Source organism: Drosophila montana, unplaced genomic scaffold, assembly GCF_035044405.1.
Source record: "Drosophila montana isolate Dmon_TW-CO22-7 unplaced genomic scaffold, ASM3504440v1 contig_2560_1, whole genome shotgun sequence".
In the NCBI taxonomy this organism is placed as follows: Eukaryota; Metazoa; Arthropoda; class Insecta; order Diptera; family Drosophilidae; genus Drosophila; species Drosophila montana.
Genome location: NW_026997425.1, coordinates 740 through 15427, shown reverse-complemented (window position 1 = coordinate 15427; position 14688 = coordinate 740). Strand labels below are relative to the sequence as shown.

Here is a 14688-nt window from a genome sequence, read left to right as displayed (position 1 = left end):
ACGGGATTTGTTACTTACATACACCTTTGTTTATTGATTATCAATATGTGTCCCTAAACGTTGCCTTCCTACAGGCGACTATGTTCATCGTTATTTTTATTTTTTGAGTATGCAGGGTAGGATGACAGGTGCGAACAGACAATTTTCATCGCTTTTTATGAGACTTTTTATTTCTTTAATATTGTGTATAAACGATTGCTTTTCTTGGCTGACCGTCTTATCAACCATTAGGATTTGATATATATTTTAACATGACGCTTTCCATGCGTGTCAAAGGGCCAACGATTGATCGGATAATTTAATTTCACAGCACTATGAAATACCCAATCATTCTACTCACACTCATTCATACGCGCCTTTATTGAATTCTAAAAACGCCTTGCAAGTGTGATTGTATTGTTTTCTGTGCTGTGCTACGCATGGCTGTCGAGTAGAAGCAATAATTATTTTGTTGTTGTTAAGTTTACTTTAATTACTGCTAAAGCAAACGAGCTCGTAGCGCTTTCTGCATTTTGTGTTGGTAGAAGGGGATTCAGGGTATCCCCTAGTCGAGAACTTCCGACTAGAACCTTTTCCTTTTATTGAAAAACGAATATATTTGTTTTTTTTTGCTCTATCTTAAAAGATTTTTGTCTCAAAATTAACCAAGTAAGCACTCCACTTACATGAACTTCAATTGCTTTTTCAATATTTGAAAACCGTGCGTTGATGCGGTGGTGGGGTGCTGATCCGACTGGTGCCTTGTCCGTTTGGAGTTGGGCGTTGCTGTTATTGTTTTCTTTTCTTTATTGTTGATCGCGGTGGTAACAGTTTTGCTTTTATTTTATGTTACACATAATATGCGAATACACGCGGCTTTAGCTGACGATACTTAAATTTAAGAGTTTATTTATTGGACGACAATTAAACGAATCAGACTGTTAGATATTGCGATTTATTTCAAGATCCGTCTGGATCGGTCTTTCGGTTCATTCATATAAACTGAATTTACAATATTCACTTAAATAATTATAAAGCAGCTGAACCGCGGCAACAACATTAGCGGAACTAACAGCTCCTGGTGCCATTTTCAGGGACCGCTCAGCGCGCACCTGCAGAAGATCGGATTACTTTCATGTACTGGTCATTGACATGTTGTAGTGCTTGTAGAACTGCAGAGTTTGCGTCTTCTGCCGGCAAGTGGAGGGCTAGTGATAACTAATATTCATTTAGTTCATATTATATATTTTCAGGCTTATCTAATATTTGTTCAATCAATCTAAAAGTACCTTGTTCAATCAATCTAATGGTAATTTAAATAATCAATGCAATCATTCTGGTAATGCAATAGATCTTTTTAATATATTTGCCGACTATTTAAGCTACGAAAACATGGTCTGAATCAAATTAATCAGATCTCAAAAATTGATCGTCAAGGAGCAGAAATTATTATGGAATAAAATTTTAATTTTATAGGGACGAGTTTGCGAAGAGGTACACACTAAAGCGAAATTGACGAAGCTGATTTCAGCAATTGCTACGTTTGGGGACTTTGAACCATTTGAAGAATGTCTAAGAGAAGAGAAGACCTTTAAAACAACAACTCTCAATATATTCAATTAATTATTCGATTATAAATCTCACTTTTTTTATAAATTCACATCTTCCTTCTCGATTCTTGTTTTCTGCGAAAACTTGCAATCTCACCACAATTCAAAAAACGCTGTGTAATTTACCCTTCTTATTTTGATATTGATTTCGTGTACGAATCCAAAGTTCAGTCGCTATATCGTTTCATATGTAGACTTGTCCCCAATGTTCCCATGGGTACCTGTGCAAGCAGTGGAATTTATGCGTTAGCCGGCGCAAGACTTTATAGATGCTAGACTTCAGAGCAAGGCCGGACTCTAAACAGGAGCTATCCCACCGACTTAACGATTAACATTAGTCCCAACAGCCATTTTGACAGGGTTCAATCTGGGATGTTACAATGCTTTAGTCATCAGCGGTCGGTTCTTCTTTATTCTCTTCCTGAAAAACCATCTATTAGCCGTCCACGAGCGTTACATGGAGGCGGTTAGATGCTTGGAGTATTAATAGACATAACACCTGACCGCATTATGTTAATAATAATTGATAATTATTAATTAATTATTTTATTTTTATTTTTAATTAATTAATTTATTTTGCTGTAAAACCTCGTAGAAAAAAACACGTTGGGTTCACTATTAAGATATTTTTCTTCTATATATATTTTCTGAAATTGTAGTGGCTCTTTTTACTGGTGAGCGCAGGATCCGGACTGTATCCACCCGAATACGGTATTTTGGGCCAGGATAAATGTCCGATCCCAACACCAGACTAGATGTCTCCGGCTGGAACCAGCGCTCGTCTGCCAATCGTACGTTATTAAAGGGCTCATTTAGCTTCTTGCTGATAAGTTTTGATGGAGTATTGAAGCTTAGGCATCACTTGCAGAATAACCTCTCGCAGGCCGAGCAATCGTTGTCTGTACCGACGCGGGTGACTGTCGTTTGGATTCGACCCAGAAGCCAGTCATTAATTGGAAGATTATCTTCTTTAATAATGACTTGGTCGTCACGTTGTAAATTTCGCGTGGGCTTTTGCCATTTATTTCTTTTTTGCAGTTCTAAAAGAAACTCATGTTTAATTATGTTTAAGTTAATTGTGGATTTGACCAACTTTGATTTGAGCTTTAGAATCCAATACTGTGATCGTATTAGACGCATCATGAGATGGTTGCCTACATGCAAGGATATACGATGAGTGAAAGCGGTCAAGAGACACGAATACACGTGTGCGTATGGCAGTATTATCGGATGTCGCTCATCGTAGCTGAGTGCTTTGGCCGCGCTTACGCGACCACATGCTCGAATAATTCCCTTTCTATCTAGATAAGGGTTCAAATTAAGGAGCTTGCTGGAAGTGAGCTGTTTTTTCGTTCTCAAGAAAGTGTACTCATAATTGTACATAAGAAATCTGGTTGCTGTCTATTTCGTTCGTTGGCGGGAGCGACAATCGTTAGCATCGCTTGAAGAAACGAAATATTTACGCCAACACTCGCAAGGCTCGGTCGAACTTGGAGAAGCGTTTGAGGAAGGGAAATTAGTGAGCCATGGTTACGAGGATTAATCGTGCGTTGCTCTAGGGGGCTCAGAAGGAATGGGCCATTTGCTCTGAGGTAGGCGTAACCATTCTGGCCCGTGCCACCACAGCTCGTTGTTATATAATGCTTGTGGTGGGGCACCTCTGCTCGCTTGGTCAGCTGGATCGTACATGGGACCATTTATTCGAGTCGATGGCCTGAGTAATTTTTGCTACTCTGTATGCTACAAAGGTAGTCTATGCGCCTGGTGGCTTATGAAGCCAGGCTAGCACTATTGTGGAATCTGTCCAATAGAACCAGTCGGCGCCAGCAGATAATTCGGACAGAAGTGCTGCCCCGCACAACTCCAGTGTGGCAAGGACACCGTCTTGTCTGGAGCGAACCTCGATTTTGCTGTTAGGAGATGCACTGAGATGCGATCATGTATCTCAGTGCGCACGTTAATTGCAGCCCCGTATGCCCGCTGCGAATGGTCACAAAACTCTTGGTATTGAACTCTCCCCTGTGGGCAAAATTCGACCTATCTAGAGATGCGAATCGCACTGAGGCCCGGATATTCTTGGAGAAATAACTGGCACTGACTCTCAGGTAGTGGATCGTCCCAGCCCAGTTCTTGCAGCCAGATCCCCTGCATAAATATTTTCGGCTGAACAATGACTGGACTCAGTCAACCTGCTGGAACGAACAGTTTGGCAATCTGTGATAGAACCTAACGTTTTGAGTCGGACTGCTTGGTTGTCAGCTCGGATGGAGCGAAAAAGAGCTCGTCGGTGTCAGCTCTCAATCTGAATCCGACCTGCTATTGATTTGGAATGGGCTTCTACCAGTACATCGTCGACATATATATTGTTTGCGATGATGTGACTTGCTAAAGGATAGAGCGAACGAACGTCATTTGATCTGTATTTTTTTCGCAACAGAATTTTCTGGTGGGCGTGTGTTTGGGATGCACAAGCCTATACATTTTCGCGATGTCAGCATTGAAGACATATCGGAAGGACCGCCATCTTAGCATTTGAGTGGTTAAGTCGGATTGCAGAACGGGCCCTGCATGTAGCACATCGTTCGGGCTTTTGCCATTCGATGACAGGTGGGAGGCGTTATATACTACGAGCTCGGTCGTGGTGCTGTCAGGCTTGTGATCAGCATGGTGTGGAAGATTAAGTTTATCCGAAACATTGCTCTCGTTTTGAAGGAATTAAGCTAGTGCGATGGACCTTGAATGGCCCAAATGGACGTGACTGGAATTCTTGAATGGCAGTGTGACCAAGTATCTGCCCTTTTCATCTTTTCTGGTTGTTTTTCGGAAGTTGCGCTCACAAATCAAGTCGGGTTCCTTTACCAGCTTTACTGGGATATCCTCCACCGCCCAAAATTTTTTGAGCAGTTTTTCTAGGCAATTTATTGGAGCACAAGAAATGAGCAGACAATCCCAATTTTTGGTGCTTATCTTGGATAAGTCAAGAGCCGTTATTGCGGCTCCAGACTCTTGTGTTGCTGAGGGGAGATTGAAAAGAATTTTCAATTGACTATTGACTAACAGACGCTCATTTTCAAATCTCTCCGTCAGGCTCTCCCTCGCTGACTGAAAGCTGTCATTCGTGAGCGGAGATTTAAAGACCCATGGACAAATAAATGGAACAATTTTTCAACCGGCGTCCGTTTTGGATTATTTATATAGACCGCCGTAAACCAGTCTTTTAAAGTAGGCCAGCGTAGGAAATCCACACTGAAAACTTTAGTGTGGCATGGCGAGAGACTGCAACCCCTGGACATAGATAAATTGGAAGGAGGTTGCGCAGCTTGTCTTTTTAAAGCAATGGCTGTGTCTTTTTTCGCTCAGTACCATTTCAATTGACTTCTGCAACTTTTGCGTAGTCAAACGGATAATTTTTGGTGTAATATTTCTTGTTGGAATCGGACTCACAGGCTTGCGGACAGATGTGCTGGTACCCTCGTTCTTTAGTCTCCCAATAACCACTCTAGGTGAGTTTAAAGGTCGCTTTGACTTCTTATCAGACGGTACTGAGAGTCGTATTTGGCTGTTTTGATCACTACCGATTGGCATACTAGGCTCTTCACAGAGCCGAACTTTTTAACAATGGGGTGACATGTGAACAATTACAATAATTTTGATTTAGTCGAGCGAAAACGGAATGAAAATGTCACAGAAACGTTGAAATCGAGATATCAGCACAGAATGGAATTACCAAAATGGGTCCAAACGAAATCGGAAAATTTTACTAAATTAATTTTGGTTATTTAGTTTCCTTATTTTAAAAAATTTGTAATTGTTGCTTATTGAAACACCCAAAATAGATTAATTTTCTATTGACAGGGCAGCCGTGTAATGGTAACGGATCGAACAAAAATTTATGATTATTTTTCATTAATTGTTGAGATCAGAAAGTGACACGTTTATTCTAAACGCAGCTCAGTGGAGATTTGTTAACATATATTTATTGATTGTAAGTTGTTATAATAAGGAAAATATAATACATATGTTTTGATTTATCAAGCCACCGCAGCTCATTGGAAACTTTTCAACATATATTTTTTGTTTATTATTTGTTATAATAATAAAGAAAAAACAAGTAAGAGGTTCTTTTCGGGAGCTCCCGACTAGGGGATACCCTGAACCCTCTTCTTCCAACACCAAATGCTGTCGGCGCTACGCGCTCGTTTGATTTAGAGGTAACAAAGAAAAATGAAAATAAAAAAAAAAATTGTTCCCTTGGCAGGGTTCGAACTTGCAACTAACCACACCACTTACCGCTGCCTCTACTCAAGGGCCATACCAATAATTGAGCCTTAATGAGAAAAAAACCAATCAAAATAGCAGCACAGAAAACAATACAATCGCAATTGCAATGCTGTTGATAGAATTCAAAGCAAACACGCATGAATGTGTGTGTGTTTACATGCATACAGAAATTCTTGGAATTTGCGCAGCAGCTATGCTGCTAACACGTGCACACATAACTTTTGTGTTTTTTAACCAATCTTAATGAAATTTTCAAAAGAATATCTTTTGTAGAATAGAATAAAGAATATTTGTGTATTCTCAACAATTCAATTGCATATAAATTGTGGCTTAAATTGATGGGCAATACAAGTTGGATAATTAACTTGATTTATAGCTTTGCGGTGGTAGCGGGGAGGTGGCGATAGGTATAAAATGAAAGATACTTGATATATATATATACTATTCTAGAAGCTACATGTCAAGTTTGGTGACTCTAGTTCATATTATTTGCCGAAATTGCTCAAAAAAACAGGAATATCGATTTTTATCAATTACTTGGAAACGGGGCAAGTTATCGAATATTTGAAACAAACTTGATCTGCGCGGGGACTAGGAGGACCGACAGCTAAAATTTCAAGCCTCTAGCTTTTATAGGTTCTGATATCCTTGCGTTCATACATACTGATGGACGGACAGACAGACAGACGGACATGGCTAGATCAACTCGGCTATTGATGCTGATCTAGAATATATATACTTTATGGGGTATGCCTGTTACATACATTTTCACATATACAATATACCCTATTTACCCATTTTTAATGGGTTCAGGGTATACATGTTTTGATTTATTACGCAAACGCAGCTCAGTGGAAAGTGGAAACATAGAAAAACATATGAATGCGTTTATCAGGCAACTCAGTTTATCGAAAATGATCTTAATTATATGCATGGAGCCCACGTAACCCTGGTGAATGTTTACGTTTTTCACTTGCAAATTAAATTGAGAAAAAAATAATATAATTTGTGCTAAAACTGTTGTTACATACATTTTCACATATACAATATACCCTATTTACCCATTTTTAATGGGTTCAGGGTATACATGTTTTGATTTATTACGCAAACGCAGCTCAGTGGAAAGTGGAAACATAGAAAAACATATGAATGCGTTTATCAGGCAACTCAGTTTATCGAAAATGATCTTAATTATTTGCATGGAGCCCACGTAACCCTGGTGATTGTTTACGTTTTTCACTTGCAAATTAAATTGAGAAAAAAATAATATAATTTGTGCTAAAACTGTTGTGGGGATAAGTATTATTCTCTACACATATAAGGTGATGTGTATATAAGGCCATAAATGCAGGTGAGTATGCACCGTGATCACTTTTAATTTGTTTAAGACTAAGTTTAAATTTACTTTTACTTAGGTATATGATGGTTTTATTGAATTTACATGTGGAGGAGTGCAGAGACTTCTAATATTGGACGGAACGAAAGCCTATGTGTGCAGGTATGTATTGTTGTACTTGCATACATCAGTATGGCGATCGGTCGAACTTGGTTAAGCACTTGTACATATATGTATGTATAGACACCAATAAGGCGACCTTTTTGTTTTCACTTTTTCTTTTGGTTTTAATTTATGTAAGTTTTTAGATGCCTGTTGGCCACGGATTATATGATTGTGTTTGATTTTTAAGGAGGAAAAATGTCACTATCTTTAATCACGGAAAATGTGAATCGGAAAAAATATGTCAAAACATGAAATCGGACTCGAATTGCCGGAATTTTTGCAATGGACAGGTTCGGCTAAGTACACTGCTACTTACCTTATTTGAGTTTGATTGCTCCTGGAATTTGCTTCTCCTGCAGGTCCACCGATGCGTGCTGGGGCGAATTGGATACTCCGTTAAAATTATTTGTGATAATTTATAGAAGAAACTTCTATCCGGCTCGAAGGACCAATATTTGTAGTAGGGCGTCCGCAGGGCTTCCAATGAAAGGTGGGCGAATTGCTGCTCCTGTTGGGGGCTTTTGCTGTGGAAACTGACTTTTTTCCCTTGTAGAAAAAACACGTTGGGTTCACTATAAAGTTACTTTTCGTCTATATTTTTTTCTGAATTTAGGTGTAAGTGTGTGGTGAATATATTTGTTGTTCTGGTTCCGGAGTCAGAGCCAACTTCAGCGAAGTAGCGACGGCTAGATACACTTCTTGTGTGAAATCAATCAAATAGTACTTTGTTCAATCAATCTAATGGTACTTTAAATAATCAATGCTATCATTCTGGTAATGCATTGATTGTTATTAATATATTTGCTACGAAAACAAGCTTTGGATTAAGTTAATCAGATCTCAAAAATTGATCGTCAAGGAGAAGAAATTATTTTCTTATGGAATACAATTTTAATTATGAAGGAACGATTTTGCGGAGGGGTACATAAAGCGAAATTGACGCTGCCAGTTTCACCAATCTCTTCGTTTGGGGACTTTGCGGCATTTGAAGAATGTCTAAAAGAAAAGAAGACCTCAGCAAATTTATGCTAATTTGTTTCATAAAATTAGATATAAAAATGCACCGATATTTTTGGATATCCCTTTGTTTAAAATTTATTTTTTGGCATGCCTCCACTTGTCCGTAGCTTCACGTTTCGCTTCCGGGACAAGAGTACTTTCAGCTTCTCCTAAAATATTTGTGGTTGCTTGAGTTGCCAAAACTGCCGGGCACACAACTAACTGAGGTATTTGCCTGACATGGTCATGCTCCACAAGTACTGCGTCCAAAAGTGTGTTTGCCGATTTATTTATTCCCTGAAGGTACAAAAATATAACAAAAAAAACATTAAAATTTTTAAAACTTTATATTATGTGTTATCATTAAAACATATGATTACAAGCTGCAGGGTTTAATGTAACAGTGCTACACCATAAAAGTCAGAGAAATCGGCTATGGAAACATTTATGTAATTTAATAGTCGGGTTTCATTTATTAATAAAAAAGTGTAATTTATATAGAAAACGAACTACCGAATCAATTATAATATGTAGGAACATCACAATCAGATACTAAATAAGACTCAATTATTGAACTGATGCTGTCGTTTATTAAACCTTGGCTGCGAGCTTATTATGAAACTAAATATAAGCTTTTCTCTAGACATAATTTTTTACTTGATCTTGCTTGTACTCACAAATAATCACCATATGCAAAGCCTACATTAAAGATGCGTTAGCATTTTTGTGACTATGGGAATATAATTGTGGCGGATGTCACAATGTCTGGAATGCTAGAATTGTGAATTTGGATTTTGAATTAGAAACTTGTGTTTATGTTAAGTACTCATTATTAGTGGTACATACATATGTCACTATATTCATTCGACAAGAAATGTCTAACGTGTTCAATGGGACATCACGAATCCCATAAGCTATATATGTGTTTTCTTGAATATGACCACTAACTATACAATGCATAGACATGTCAAACAGCGGAATAATCGGATACCGATAAATCGTCAACGACTGAGCCCCATGGGTGTCCGCGACCATTTAAGTGTGCCCAGACAAAGTAAGCCTGCTGAGAGTGGCAGCCAAACGCCGGCCTCGAAAGCCGAACGTTCAGTATGAAGCCGCATCTCGCTCGGCGCAAAACGTCGCTGCGGCTGATGCCTTTTCATAACACATGTATGTTAGTTTTTAATTCCTTACATCCCAAAAACATACATATGTGTGTAAGCATGTGCAGAGTGTGCCTCGCTCTCACTTATCGATTTGCGCACTTGTGTGCATCTACTTCTCTCTGCATAACTTCTCAGAAACCACGAGACCTACAAACATACATATGTTTGTGTTGTGTGGATGTGCGCACAAGTAGATCGCGTTTTTGCGTATATATATTTTTGATCGGCATCAATAGCCGAGTCGATCTAGCCATGTCCGTCGGTCTGTCCGTCCGTCCGTCCGGCGTTCGTATGTATGAACGCAAGAATATCAGAACCTATAGGAGCTAGACACTTAAAATTCTAGCTGTAGAGTACGAGTTTGTTTCAGATATTCGATAACTTGCCCAGTTTCCAAGTAATCGATTTCGAAATCCTGTTTTTTTTTTAGCAATTTTGGTAAAAAATAAGAGCTAGAAAAACAAACTTAAAATGTAGCTTCTAGAATAGTATATATATATCAAGTATCTTTAATTTTATACCTATCGCCTGTTGGAAGAAGAGGGTTCAGGGTATCCCCTAGTCGGGAGCTCCCGACTAGAACCTCTAACTTGTTTTACATTAGGATCAGCGAAAAACAGAGTTTTGTTAGTTTGTTTTTAAAAATCACTCGAAATAGTCTATAACGAGAAAGAAGGTCTATCTTTGGCGCGCCGAAGATTTAATACCCTTGCAGACCCAACCTTTTCATAATGCCTATAGTGCTTTGCGCGTATCTAAGTAGCACGGGAAAATTGTTAATGCCGAGTATGGTTAAGATATCTTGAAAAACAGAAAGTTTTCCATCTAACAACTTAATTTTCGAACGATCCAGATTTCCTATGGCAGATATATGATTTAGTAGTCCGATGTAAATAAGATTTTGCATAAATGGAGGGAGCATTATATAACTAATAAAGGCCGAGTTTGGTCAAGATATCTAGATAAACAAAAATGTTTTCCATACAACAACTTAATTTTCCACCGATCTTTCCTATAGAAGCTATATGATATAGTGGTCCGATGTTGATAGGACTTTGCATATATATGAGGAGTATAGTAAAACTAATGAATGCCGAGTTTGGTCAATATATCTTTAAAAACACAACAGTTTTTCCATACAACAACTTAATTTTCGTCCGAGCGTTCCTATGGCAGCTATATGATATAGTTGTCCGATGTTGATAGGATTTTGCATGTATATAAGGAGCATAGTAAAATATAATAAATGCCGAGTTTGATCAAGATATCTTGAAAAACAAAACATATTTTCCATACAACAACCTGATTTTCGTTCCTATGGTAGCAATAAGATATAGTGGTCCGATCCTAATAGGATTTTGCATATATATGAGGAGCATATTCAAACTAATAAATGCCGAATTTTGGTCAAAATATCGTGAAAAACAAAAAAAATTTCCATACAACAACTTTATTTACCACCGATCGTTCCTATGGCAGCTATATGCTATAGTGGTCCGATCTTAAAATGATTTTACACATATATGAGGAGCATAGTAAAACTAATAAATGCCGAGTTTGATCAAGATATCTTAATAAACAAAAATGTTTTGCATACAAGAACCTACTTTTCGACCGATCGTTCCTATGGTAGCTATATAATTGAGATTGTGATTGTGATTGTGCAACAGAAAGAGTGACTTCTGCAAAGTTTCATAAAGATAGCTTTAAAACTGAGAGACTGGTTCGCATAGGAACAGACAGACGGACAGGGCTATATCGACTCGGCTGTTGATACTGATCAAGAATATATATACTTTATGGGGTCGGAGATGTCTCCTTCTATGCGTTACACATTTCACGACAAAATTATAATACCCTCTGCAAGGGTATAAAAAAAAGATTAACTTTGCTCACAAAATATAAGGAAAGTCACAACGTCGGACTACGTCGGTCGTCGGACTATCGGTAAATGATAACCTTCCATAGAAACGATCAGTCGAATGTTTAGATTTTGTTTAAAACCACATTTCGTATATAGCTGAGTATTAATTTACACATACATATTGCAAAATATGGCCTTCTGCGTTATTTAGTCTTTACATTGAGAAGAAACCCTACTGGTTTGCTATAAATTTTCTCCAATTATTTAAACGATTTTAAATGAAAAACTGTATCCAGACAGGCTAATTGGCAGACGGTTGATCAATAAAATGTAGAAAGTAGCTACATTTTATAACAAAAGAAAACATTAATACGGGCAAAATTAAATGCAAGAACAAAAGCTGCATATGTGTATCTCTCTAACTTCATAATTTCTTCCGTATGAATGTTTGAATTAGTGATTTGTTTTTCAATAGAATAAAATGATCCGCTGACAACCATTTATGTTAAGCACTTTACTATCTATAGCACCCAAAGATGCACGCATTTATTCAAATCCTCAATTCTATAGTTTAAAAAATTTTACGTCAAAACCGATAATATTCGGTATTTCCATTTCGTAGACTAAAAGTAGAACTTTTCAAATTCCAGCCAAATTGTTTACTTTCGATAAAGGCAAGGTGTGTCCATCGGCAAAGCGACTTTCGATTTTCTTAATAATAATCAATATGTGTCCCGGAGCTTTGCCTTCCTACAGCGACTTTGTTGATCGTTATTTTACAATTTTAATTTAATTTTATTAATTTACAATTTAATGTCACAACATTATTAGTTCTATTAACAGCCTTGCAATTACTATTGTATTGTTTTCTGTGTTGTGTGTATGTGCTATTATTTTAATAGGATTGTTAGATATTGTTATTTATTTCATTCCTATAACTTTCGTTTCATTCCTATAACTGATTTTGCAATATTCACTTAAATAATTATAAAGCCGCTTAACCGCACATGCAACGGTCGTTGACCTGCCGTAGTGCAGAGTTTGCGTCTTCTGCCGGTAAGTGGACTGGCTGGGGATAACTAATATTCGTATAGTTTATATTTCATTTATTTTCAGGCTTATCTAATATTTGTTCAATCAATCTAATAGTACTTTGTTCAATCAATCTAATGGTACTTTAAACAATCAATCCAATCATTCTGGTAATGCAATCGATTTTTTTAATATACTTGCTTAAATATTTAAGCTATGAAAACAAGGTTTGAATCAAATTAATCAGATCTCAAAAATTGGTCGTCAAGGAGACTGTGGGTTTTCTCGGATTTCCCTATTCCAAGCAACAAATGTAAATTAGAAATCTAGAGTATCAGTTACTGTCTTGGGAATAATGTCGCACTGATTGAAGGGTCGCTTCTGTCCGTCCGTCCGTCTAACCGTCCGTATGTATGAACGCAAAGATTTCAGAACCTATAAGAGCTAGAGGCTGAAGGTCCTCCTAGTACCCGCGCAGATCGTGTTTGTTTCCGATATTCGATAATTTGCCCAGTTTCCAAGTAATCAATAAAATTCGATATCGAAATCATGTTTTTTGAGCAATTTCACCAAACTTGACATGTTGCTTCTAGTATCTCTAAATATAAAACTGTTTGTCGTGACATCCTTGGTCCTTGGTGATCAACGCACAGCCCAAACCGTAAGAGCTAGGAAGCTGAAATTTTCACTGTAGTTAGTCGAACCCTGCCAATGAAACTTTTTTTTTTAAATTTATATTTATTATTACTAAATTAAAGTAGCGCGTAGCGCGAGCTGCATTTGATGTTCGAATAAGAGGGTTCAGGGAATACCCTAGTCGGGAGCTCCCGACTAGAACCTCTTACCTCTTACTTGAACCCATTGAAAATGGGTAAAAAGGGTATTATGTATTTGTGCACATGTATGTAAAAGGCAGAAGGAAGCATCTCCGACCCCATAAAGTGTATATATTCTTGATCAGCATCAACAGCCGCGTTGATTTAGCCATGTCCGTCTGTCTGTCCGTCCGTCCGTCTGCCCGACTGTCCGTATGTATGAACGCAAAGTTCTCAGAACGTATAAGAGCTAGAGACTGAAATTTTGGCTGTAGGTCCTCCTAGTCTCCGCGCACATCGAGTTTGTTTCCGATATTCGATTGCTTGCCCCGTTTCATAGTCATCGATAAATTGATATCTAAATCCTGTTTTTTGAGCAATTTTGGTAAATAATAAGAGCTAGAGTCGCCAAACTTGAAATGTACCTTCTAGAATAGAATATATATATCAAGTATCATTCATTTTATAGCTATCGCCACCTCCCCTTTACTACCACAAAGCTATAAATCAAGTTAATAAACCAACTTGTATTGCCCACTAAGTTAAGCCACAATTAATGCAATTGAGAATACACAAATATTTGTTACGGAACTGCTTGTTTCTCAGTTGGCCGCGCCGGTTAACTCATCGGATTCTCTGGGTGTAGTCCCATCCCTGGCCCGCAGTCCGCACAATCGATAACAACAGAGCTACACGTCTGTAGCAAAACAGACTCCCACAGCACTATTCAAAAATGAACCACATAATCGATAACAAATATTCGGATCTGCTAACTCATGATCAAGATAAACAGCTGTAACAACAATGAAAATGTAAACAACAAAGGTGAGACACTCAATATAAATTAACAAAAAACACTATTTATCCACCTTACTCTTCCAGATCGGGCCCCGGTTCCGGACCCAGCGTACCCGCCCTACCATGAGACGATCACCTACACATTTCGTAGACTAAAAGTAGAACTTTTCAAATTCCAGCCAAATTGTTTACTTTCGATAAAGGCAAGGTGTGTCCATCGGCAAAGCGACTTTCGATTTTCTTAATAATAATCAATATGTGTCCCTGAGCTTTGCCTTCCTACAGCGACTTTGTTGATCGTTATTTTACAATTTTAATTTAATTTTATTAATTTACAATTTAATGTCACAACATTATCAGTTCTATTAACAGCCTTGCAATTACTATTGTATTGTTTTCTGTGTTGTGTGTATGTGCTATTATTTTAATAGGATTGTTAGATATTGTTATTTATTTCATTCCTATAACTTTCGTTTCATTCCTATAACTGATTTTGCAATATTCACTTAAATAATTATAAAGCCGCTTAACCGCACATGCAACGGTCGTTGACCTGCCGTAGTGCAGAGTTTGCGTCTTCTGCCGGTAAGTGGACTGGCTGGGGATAACTAATATTCGTATAGTTTATATTTCATTTATTTTC

The 14688-nt window shown here is 37.7% G+C and overlaps 2 long non-coding RNA genes across 9 annotated transcripts; one reads left to right on the top strand and one right to left on the bottom strand.

Annotated features, from left to right (window-relative positions):
- Positions 1-918: 918 nt before the first annotated feature.
- LOC135428805 (uncharacterized) lies at positions 919-9493 on the bottom strand. Of its 3 annotated transcripts, XR_010436327.1 has the most exons (5): positions 9217-9492; positions 9048-9143; positions 8436-8667; positions 7688-8367; positions 919-1187 (listed from the first exon to the last, which is right to left on the bottom strand). It is a non-coding gene; the product is annotated as an uncharacterized LOC135428805 (long non-coding RNA). The 3 variants fall into 3 exon arrangements; XR_010436326.1 differs by having other exon boundaries at positions 919-1197; positions 7688-8667; positions 9217-9493; XR_010436325.1 differs by having other exon boundaries at positions 7688-8667; positions 9217-9493.
- On the top strand, positions 7054-14431 carry LOC135428804 (uncharacterized). Of its 6 annotated transcripts, XR_010436321.1 has the most exons (6): positions 7054-7221; positions 7286-7368; positions 7515-7661; positions 7731-8673; positions 13854-14072; positions 14130-14431. It is a non-coding gene; the product is annotated as an uncharacterized LOC135428804 (long non-coding RNA). The 6 variants fall into 6 exon arrangements; XR_010436324.1 differs by having other exon boundaries at positions 7559-8673; XR_010436320.1 differs by having other exon boundaries at positions 7508-8673.
- The last annotated feature ends 257 nt before the right edge of the window (positions 14432-14688 follow it).